Source organism: Ricinus communis, chromosome 1, assembly GCF_019578655.1.
Source record: "Ricinus communis isolate WT05 ecotype wild-type chromosome 1, ASM1957865v1, whole genome shotgun sequence".
Lineage (NCBI taxonomy): Eukaryota > Viridiplantae > Streptophyta > Magnoliopsida > Malpighiales > Euphorbiaceae > Ricinus > Ricinus communis.
In genome coordinates, this window is record NC_063256.1 from 21,134,985 (window position 1) to 21,145,975 (window position 10,991).

Consider the following 10,991-nt stretch of genomic DNA (forward strand, 5'->3'; position numbering starts at 1 on the left):
GCCCTCGCCCGAGGAAAGGTGTTGACCTAGAGGAACAAACCCTGAACCTATCCTTATACCTGTTCACCTTGATCTCCCACGTGCTCATCTAAGTTCGCGCAAGGACTCACTCTGGTTAGATGACAGCTCAAGGATGATGTGTCGACCATCCATTGGATGGAATTTTAGGCAGGATTTTTCCCTCTAATGAGGCAGAAACAGTTGTCCAACCACCTATAAAATATTGACTTCCCCACTAAGTCAAGAGTTAGTACGTTGGCTATTGGGTGGTTAAGAAAATTAATTATTGTATGAGTTATCAAAATATACTTTTCTAAAAAAGACAAGAGAGAACTTTTTTACTTTTTGGGCAATCAACCTAGTGCTTTGAGAAAACCACATTTTCTTTTCGTCTTTTTGAAATAATCGTCAACTTGTTTTCGATAACAAATCGCAGAGGTAGCCATTTGAGGGCCAAATTTATTCTTAATTATGCTTTTTCGCATTTGTCTCATGTTTATTGCATTTGCCATAATTTGATTTTCCGTCCATTTATTATTCTTTTCTTTATTTTTGTCCATCTATTGCAATATTTATTTTTTACATAGAGGATTTTTATTATTATTTATTTTTAATTACTATTTTGAATATCCTCTCGGTTGGTTGAACTCGCTCGAGTGGATCCCATAGTTGTGCCAATTAGCCTCTTTCCCATAGAATACTAGTGTTTTAAATGAAATATTCTGCATTTTAACTGAACCGGTTTCATTTTTAAGGCTATAAGGACCTAAGCCATTAGGCTCGGGCGAGGTTAGCCTTTCAGTGCACGAGGTCAGGGAGCCTGAGGTCTCAACTCGATATTGTTTAGCTCTAAATGCCACCTTTGGTGCGTCCCATGCCTTGGAACCCTAATCTCGCGCGAGGTTACGCTCCACTTTCACGGGTCTAGGTGCCACATGAGCCCATTAAATGGACTTTTGAGCAAAACAACACCATGCATCCTGTAGCTAGGATTTTGGGAGTTGACCTCATGCAAGGTGACCTTATGCTCGCGCGAGGTCAACCTCTATGATGATGAAAAAGGATAGACAAGTAATATTCTTATTTATTCCTTCTTAAGCATTTTTAATCCTTTATTTAAATTTTGTTTCCTATTGCATGTTTAATTCATTGTGCATTTTTTTTATTGTTATTTATTTCATGCTAAATTACTAACCTGAGATGTAGATAAGAGAGATTTCGGAGATCCGCCCCCGACAAGGATCCATTCTGTACTTAATTTTATCATGTGTTTATTTATATTAAGGCCATTAGGGCCATTTGCATGCATAGATTCCCCTTGGTTAATCCTTGTTTCCTTAATCCCATTATGGTTCCATTCTCCTTTCTCCATCTATTTATGTTTAATTATTGTTTAGGGTATTACCTCATATGTAAACAATGGATAAAATTAGACTTAGGAATTATTTTGATCACCCCACATGCAAAGATAATGAGATTGAAGCTTTCCAAAGTAAGCTCCCGCATCTCGCATGTATTCACCTTAAATGCTAAAGTTAAAATAAATCCAACACTTCGACTAAAGTTAATAAAAAAACTAAAAATGATGTTAACATGATAACATGCTAAGATAAAACCTAAGGTAACAAAGTGCCTCCCAATTAGGACTAATGAGGGTACCAATGTTCCTCCCATCTAGGACTAGGCTAGGCTTCACTGCCTAGGTGGATAGGGGTACTTTTGTAACCTTCCTTACCTGTACCTAACTTTCGAAACCTAAAATCTCTAATTTTTGGGAGGGGAAACTTAGGGCTCTCCATGAACGGTACAAAGCCGTCATCCTCACTCCCAAAACTGTCCCTATCTCATCGGGTGGTGAATCTTTCTTAGAATCGTATTAAGATCATTTGTAATTTCTTAAGATCCTCAATCGAATGGCTCATTTCAAAACAGGCTTAGTACGGAGAGGGGACCCTAGACATACAATGATACTGATCACTAACAAGTAGCCATCCACGTGGCGTGGGACATGGGGCAGTGATCAAGGCAGTAGCTGTAAGGCAGCAGTAGCCCACAGGATGCAGGGAGGCTGCAAGGTCAAGGGGAGGGCGACTTTTTAACAAATTTGGTTTATTTTTAAGCTAAAATTAAGTAATTCAAACAAATAAAATTTCAGAGAATTAATTAGGGTAAAACTAGAGTGTAACTTAAGATAAAACACTCATCTAAAAACTCTAACCCCCTTTCCCTATATAAACATCTCTTCCCATCCTCTACACATCTCTTTGCCTTTCTCTATTAATAAAACATCAAGCTTTCTCTCTCCTCACCACATTTTCTCTCTTTTGTATTTTTGAAGTTTTACACTTCCAATCTTCCATAAATCCATTCTATAACTCTAAAATGGCACCAAGAACAAGGACAATGAAAGAAAAGGGGAAGGATATTGCCTTCTCATCAAATGAAGAAGAAATCAACATGATGCACATCTATGGAGCTTCTTTGGACATCAAATATCATGAAGGTAATAGATTCTTGAGCCTAGCTTGTAGGGAGCGAATAATATGTAAATTGTTGGATATTACTTTCTTGATGAAATTAGAAATTTTTAAGAAGATGATGGTTCTTTTGGATAGACTACGTTGGAAAGATTTTAGTTTTAAATTTCTTCATTCTTATAGTGAGTTGAATTTAGGATTTTTTACTACTTTGCAGTACAAGACATCCAATGATAAAGAAATTAATAGTAGGTTATTTGGGCAAGAATATACAATTACATGTGTGAAAATTATTCGGGCTCGCATCCCCAAAAGTATAAAAGAATGAGTCGCGCGAGTTTAAAATTAATTATTGATAAAAAATTGAGGGGTGCAACACGAGGACTTCCTAAGAGGTCACCGATCTTAGTATTACTCTCGCCCAAGCACGTTTAATTTCGGAGTTCTGATGGGATCCGGTGCATTAGTGCTGGTATGATCGCACCCATTATATCTTCCCTAGTCTCGGTATTTGACCGCTTCTCTTCGCCGCCATCCTGTCCAGTGCTTTCTCAGATTTGAGTGCGCTTCACCGTCTCGTATCCCTAAAAGTATAAAAGAACGAGCCGTCTGAGTTTAAAATTAATTATTGATAAGAAATTGAGGGGTACAACATGAGGACTTCCCAAGAGGTCACCGATCTTAGTACTACTCTCGCCCAAGCACATTTAACTTCGGAGTTCTGATAGGATCTAGTGCATTTTGTGTTGGTATGATTGCACTCCTCATACCTTCCCCAGTCTCGATATTTGACTGCTTCGCTTCGCCGCCCTCCTGTCCGGTGCTTTCTCAGATTTGAGCGCGCCTCGCCGTCTTGCATCCCCAAAAGTACAAAAGAACGAACCGTGCGAGTTTAAAATTAATTATTGATAAAAAAATTGAGGGGTGCAACATGAGAACTTCCTAAGAGGTCACCCATCTTAGTACTACTCTCGCCCAAGCACATTAACTTTGGAGTTTTGATGGGATTCGATGCATTAGTGCTAGTATGATCGCACCCATCATACCTTCCCTAGTCTCGGTATTTGACCGCATCCCTCTTGTTTGGTGCTTTCTCAGATGAAAGGGGAATTTATGAGGAATATCACAAATTGAAAAATTTTGAAAGAAATTAATAGGAGAAGATAGGCATGATATCAATAACATGAAAAAAGTCCTTTTTAATGATAATTTCTATATGATAATTTTAAAGTTTATGAGTAGTGGAATTTTTGGAAGAAAAGAGACAAGCAAAGTGACTAAATAAGAGTTTAATTTTTTTTATGGTATTTGGATAATCATAAGTCATATTCTAATGGGTCTAGGTTACTACCTTTGTGGATTTGATCCGAAAAGTTTTCCATTCAAAAAAATACCCTCATGGGAAATTTTGATATTCATGCTTTAGTCAGAGCTAATATGGTTCACAGTCGTGGAGGCCCTATATGCTATTTGGGAAAAGAGAAGGTCTATTGGAGGAGGAAGTAGTAGTGCGACTATGATTATTGCAGCTATGAATGAGCCAATTGTAGAAGAAAGGGAAAAGCACTCTGATAATGAAGAGAGAGAAAGTCAAGGTTGGAAACAAGTCTTGACTCAACTGCAAATAATGAACACATAACTTGGGCAAAGGCTCTATGTGTTTGATGACCATTTGGCTAATGTCGGAGACGAGTCAACATCGATAATTTTACAAGCTTCATTGTTATTTTGAGCCGGTGCACTTTGATACACTATCACCTTCTCATCATTGACTTTATTAACATGTGTAGAAATTGGATGCTTGAACCTTTTGATAATAATGATTGAGTTTACACTTTTAAAGAAATTTTCATCTCAAGTTGTTTTTAGAGTTGGCATGATTTCTGCTTTAGTGAGTCTCTTTGATTATTCTTCATGATTTTTGCAAAGGTTAATTTGAATTGCTATTTAATTGAGGACAAGTAAATATTTAATTATGGAAGTATTTGATAAGTCCATATCATATATAGCTATTTAGAATATTGTAGAGCCTTAATGATATATTCTCTATATATAATATGATAAAAATATATATGTTTATAGCTCACTTAAGCTTAATTGTTCATTTTCAAATGATATTAGAGAAAGAGGAATTTATGGAGCAAAATACTCAAAAAAAGGCTTAATAGGACGTGGTGTTGTCAAGACCCGAGACTGAGACACATGGACTGATTATTTATTATGCAAGCCAAAATTCACTGTACACTTGGGGAAATTTAGTGTTTTATTATTTAAGGATTTTTATATCAGTTATTTATTTATGTAAGGATAATTAAGAGTTGTAATTAGGATAATTTTTAGAGAGATTTATTCTTAGTGGAGGACTCTCTATATGTATCTTTGTAGATCTAGGTCTAGTATCAGCTCTGAGTTACACCTCTTCCACTTGCATCTTCCACCATTCCTATTTCTATTGTTCTCTTTCTTCAATTCTTTGTCATAAACACTTTAATTTTATTATTAGTTATTCTTTTAAGATCAAGAAAGCTTTTGGGATTGAAGAGTGAGGACCAATCATCTTTTTGCCTTAAAGATATTCTGAAACTAGAAGGAGTTTTTACTTTGTTACTATTTAATTACCATGACCATAAAATTAGAGATGGTAGGTTAAGTTTTCTGTTAGCATTTAGTTAAGATTTCCCGCTTATGTATGAATCTTGTTGTTTCTATATTCAATTAATAATTTTATAATCAGTATATTTTTTTAATTTCAGTTATAAATATTATTTGACTATCATATCAAATTAATATTTATGAGGTTTATGAACATCTTTAATTTGTTACATTAGAAACATCATCCGTGCTTCATCCTATATTAATTTAAGGAACTTTATTTATATCATTAGCTTAAGTAATTAAAATAAAAAGGAACATCACCTTTCATTCATTAGATTTTTGCTTATAATTAAAACAAGGGTAAGACTAAGTAGTTGGCAAAGCTAAATACTAATCTCATCATATAGTTATCTTATATTTGCATATTTAATTTTATTATTTTTTATTTATTTCATGAATATTACTTTCTCAAAAGATTGGTTTAGAGTGTTTAGATTTACTTGAGAGTATTTGTGTGTTTGATATTTGCATATAAGACCTTGCTAAAAGTTCTTTGAGAGATCGACCTCGGAGTGTTTACCGCTTATACAATTATTCGGTTTGTGCACTTGCAGGTACTAAATTGGACATATCAATGCATATTAATATAATCACAATATTTATTTTGCTTATCATGTCTGTAAGTAAATTATTAAGAAAAATCAATGAGTTGTAAGAATATGAATTATATACACTAAGTTTTAAAATGCAAACTCTAATGATTTTAAATACAAGATCATTCAATCTTTGTTTTTATAATCTATTTTTTCTTTATTTCTTACTAAATTATTTTTTACAAATATATGTTAACAAATTAGTTGAAATTATTTTTTGCTTTATCCGGTTCAATTCAGTTTAACTGCAATGAAGTTATGTAGGACAATTAGACCGAATTGACCACCGATTCCCATTGTTGAACTAGCTGATCCAGTCCAATTTTTAACCAACATACATTTTTTTTGTAATTATTTTATTAAAGAATCAAACTAACAATTGAATTATGGATGATACACTAATTTAATAAAAAAGGTATTCAATTTTAACAAACGTTATTCTTGAACTTAAGACTTACTCGAATTGGATTCTTTTTATTTTGATATTGAAAATATATTTTTGAAATTCTTTCAGCTTAATGATTGAAACTAAATTAGTGTATCCCAATCTCACACTAAGTCCCTTAAACCCTTGAGTTTTTATAGAAACTCAAAAATAAAATATTTTATTTCTATGCTCACATAACAACCCTTTCACAATTTTTATTAAATGAAAAGATTCAACTCAATATATAAATAGAGAAACAATTGCATTAGAGAGTTGAGAAATCAATTCGCAAGAGTTTGGATAGTTAGAGAATTAATCACATATGTCAAAGGCTTTATAAGGGATATTTATATATATACCAACTTCTTAGAGATGTTAGAAATAGCCCATAATTCATTAGATGCAAAGCAAATATGGTATGGCAAAAAGTAACTTTCTGCTAGTAAAGCACCCTCGTGCTTTCTGAATATAATCATTGGAACTCCAACGGCTCTTGGAATATGGCATGGTGGTATGGATTACGGTGTAATAGTCACTATTGCCAATGTCGCCCTCGCGCCTGAGAAGCGTTGTCGTGGTTGCTTGAAGCACGCCAAGAAGCACGATCACGCTCGCAGTACTCACTACCTAAAGAGAAGCCTCTTTGACTGCCAGGTGTCATCAATTGATTGGGAGGCTTCCAAATCCTCTTTACATGTGATTTGCCAACTTGACTATATGAAAAACACCTCCGCACTTTGTAGGCGCTCTTATGCTTTATGTGTCTCCAACAATGCTACTTCAAATCCACCATGTTCTTTTATCTAAAGTTTAAGCCACTTTAACACTATATCATAGACATTTAATAAAGTGATTAACAACACTAAATTTGGATGTCAATATCAAAATAGAGGTTAATTGACCTTTAGGCTAACAATCTCTCCCATTGGCTGCCAAGTGTCATCATTTGATTGGGAGGCTTCCAGTTGCTCTTCACATAAGGATGGTCAACTTGACTATATGAAAAGGGCCTCCATGTTTTGCAGGCACCCTCGTACTTTAGGTATCTCCAATAATGCAACTTGAAATCCACTAAGTCTTTTTATCCAATGTTTAAGCCACTTTAATACTATATCATAGACATTCAATAAAGTGATTAGCAACACTAGATTTGGGTGTTAAGATCAAAATAGAGGTTAATTGACCCTTAGATTAACAATCTCTTCCTTTTTTATTTTATCAACCAAATTTACATTAAAGATAAAATTGAGTGAATAGAAATGCAATTGTATATATACAAGACTCAGTCAAGTGATTAAATAAGCAGTCCCCCTCTATTTAAGCATTAGTTGAGAAAAGTGAGAAACTATACTTAAAAGACTAAATCCTTTTAAATGGATTTCACTAACTTAGCTTAGATATCTCCCCCTTAATATATGATAAGGTCAAATAATATTTTATCTTTCTCATTTTCGTATATCCCTTTTAACTTCTCCCCAAGAATAAGAACTAAGATGTATACTTTCTCCCCCTTTGGCACTTTCTCTCCTCTATGTCTTCTTTCCCATTATGTCTTACAAAAGAGAGACAAGAACTAATGTGTATAATGTCTCCCCCTTTGTCAACAATAAAAAGTAAAGAGAGACAATAAACCCATAAAGGAAGAGAAAGGAAAGAAATAAAGTTTATTGATAACATAAATAGGTACATTAAGGATATAAGAATATAAGAAAATAAAACATAGGAAATATATGATCAACAAGAGCCTAACTTAAAAACAAAAAGAAATAAAGTAAAGAAGATTTTAAAGAAAAATAAGAAAGAAGAAATGGAAAGAAAAAAGCCATCAATCCTCATTACTCTCGTCTTCTTCTTCCATGGGGGTCTTTCCCTTTGAAGAGATACTACTAGGGCTAACTTGAGTAAGAGGGACCTTCTCCTCCTCTTTTTTTTCCCAACCCTCTATGTTAGAATTTTTGAAGCTCAACTAAATCTACATGCAAATAATGGAGGTAATTCTAAGTTTGCTCATCTTGTTCAATACCTTATCCTCAAAACTAAGAGAAGGACCTCCAACTTGTTGAGTTGAAGGAATAGGTTCGCTAGGAGTCCAATGGTCATTCTTCCTTTTCTTCCTGTCATCCACATATTCTTCAATCAATAAGTAGAATTCCCTTTCCATTTCTCATTTTAGGCTTAATCTAATAATCCTAGCATGATCAAAGAATGGTAAACCTAAGGAGATTGGCACAATAGGTGGAGTAAGGTATGTTTTGTTTAGATGGGTGTGAAGATTGAGAAATTTCACTATTTTTGTGATATGGAAAGAAAGAAGAATAACCCCTTTTTAGGTGTTCCCAAGATGGAAGAGGTGATCAAGGAAAAACTTTGAATTGAGAATTCTTTTGCTTGGAATCATGGAAAATAAGAAAGCAAGATCCTGTTAAGGAAGCTTCTCGACTTTATTGTCTCTAGCATTAATGGTTGAGGCAATCATTCTATGCACTACCCAATGAGAGAGGGATTTTAGATCTTTAGAGAGGGAGTCTTCAGTATGGGCTTGTTTGGTAGAAATTTATCTCCAAAATTGAGAAGGAGAAAGGAATACGTCTATAATATTTTTAATGATTCTTGGAGGACCCTTTTCTTGAAATCCAAAAATGGAGGAAAAATTATGTTCTAAGAAGTTTGTATTTCTCCCTAGACATTCTAAATTATATTCCACAATACTCACACCATCTCCCTTTTTGTTTATCACCAAGGAGGAAGAAATTCCTTGATAATGTTTATAAAACCCTCCTCAAGCTCTTGGGGTAGAAGGAAGGATTTAAAGCATATATTTTCTAGTAGAGTATTTACCTCTTGATTAATACCCAGTTTTTGAAGTGCTTCTTCATCAAAGAGCTTGGTGGCATACACAGTTTTCCTCTTAATGGTCAAGAACTTAATTCTTGCCTCATCTTCTATTCCCTTCATTCTTTCTTGAATAGTTTGAGAGGAAGAGGAACCCCTTCCACTTGTCTTTCTTCGTGCCCTAAGGATTGATAAACAATTTGAGTAGAAGTATAGAGACGAAAAGAAAAGATGAAGATTAAGAAATCTTAAGTATATTAAAAGTAAATTTGAGTAGAAGTGGCAAAAACCATCAAAATGGATCTTACATAAACTTTAGGAGAGCCCAAAAAAGGGTAAAAAATGGCTATATTTACATTACTCACCAATTCTGAAATCTGTATAACAGTCAAAATTTTGAAAAAACCACACCAAAGCATGATTGTACAACTTAAATATGTTGGAGAACGACTATAATTTACCCAAACCATAGTTGTGCTTTAATGTTACGAGTGTGCTTTTGAGGTCTTGGTGAAAACCTAAGGAAGACCTAGAAAGTGCAAGCGTGCTTTTCATAATTTCAGTGGAAAAAAAAACTTTTTAAAGATGGGAAAACTTATATGCAAAAGTACAACACTCAATTTTCAAAATATACAATTAAAGCAAAGTTGCACATAGTTTCTTAAGGATATTAGCAAGTTGGTTTGTAAGGATATCAGCAATTTTCAAAATTCAATCTCTCTTCATTCAGAGGTTTTGTAAGGATATCAGCAAGTTGGTTTGTTCTATCAATAAATTCCAACAAACATCATCATTTTGCATATGATCTCTTATAAAATTATGTTTAATGTCTATATGCCTACTCCTAAAACGTTGAATTGAATTTTTTGAAAGATTTATAGCACTTGTTTATTCACATTTGATAGGAATATGATCAGCTTCTCTTTCAAAATCCCTAAGTTGTTGTTTTATCCATAGCGTTTGGGTGTAACAATAATAGATATTTGACTTTTGAGGTGGATAGGATAACTGAGACTTGTTTCTTACTAAACCAAATAACTAAACATTCATCTAGAATTGGATAAGTCTTGAAAGTGCTTTTCCTATTCTATATGCATGGTTCCATGTAAATATTTTAAAATCTTTTTGACAACATGCAAATGAGACTCTTTTGGGTTTGATTGAAATCTAGAACATAAGCATACAATAAACACTACTAGAATATCACAGTTTAGTAACGAAAATTAGCAATGGATCTAACGTGTCCCTAATGGCGAGGGATTAAAAAGGGATTAGTGATGGAAATAGGTTAGGTAAATGGAAATAAAAATTGCGATGTAGTTGCGATAGATTAGCGACAGATTATAGCGAAGGACATACTCTATCGCTATAATCTTCATTAACTTTTGCGCCATCAATAGGGCGCGAAGCCTTATGAGAGAATTACTAAGGTTAACGATAAATTCTAAATTAGTGATGGATTAGTTCCATTGCTAGTCTAGTGATAAAATGTGTTGTCCCTTGATGCACTAAGAAGGGGAGGGGGGTTAAATTGGTATGTGAAAGGTTAATGGGAAATTAAAAATTCAATCAAAAGATTAGATATAGGAGAAAGAAAATCAACACAAATATTTATACTGGTTTGAGTATTAACCAACCTCACATCTATTTCTCAACCTACAATTGAGTATTTCACTATCAATGATCCTTTTATGAGTGTAAGATCAAATCCAAGTGTTTCTGACCTCACACTCATACTTTACTCTAGGAGTTTTTTCAAGCTCATCCTCAAACTCAGTGTTTAGACTCAAATTTAAATCTTACAAAAGCTTTTCTGCCTAGGCTAACTCTTAAACCCTTTTTCATGTGTTTAAGGCTAACATTCAAACCTTTACAACTGTTTATGGCTCACACTTAAACCTATGCAAAGAGAATTTAATGTAGAAAGATAAGAAATCACTTTATAAGTGTTGGACACTTAGAAAATTGAACAACTATTGTCTAAGTCTTTATGAGAGGTATTTATAT

At 33.8% G+C, this 10,991-nt stretch overlaps 1 non-coding gene and 2 pseudogenes across 1 annotated transcript; all 3 read right to left on the reverse strand.

Annotated features, from left to right (window-relative positions):
* Positions 1-2,844: 2,844 nt before the first annotated feature.
* On the reverse strand, positions 2,845-2,963 carry LOC112535240. Its single transcript, XR_003079412.2, has one exon. It is a non-coding gene; the product is annotated as a 5S ribosomal RNA (ribosomal RNA).
* Positions 2,964-3,120: 157 nt separating this feature from the next.
* On the reverse strand, positions 3,121-3,240 carry LOC112535247 (annotated as a pseudogene).
* A 158-nt stretch (positions 3,241-3,398) lies between these two features.
* On the reverse strand, positions 3,399-3,516 carry LOC112535246 (annotated as a pseudogene).
* Between the last annotated feature and the right edge of the window lie 7,475 nt (positions 3,517-10,991).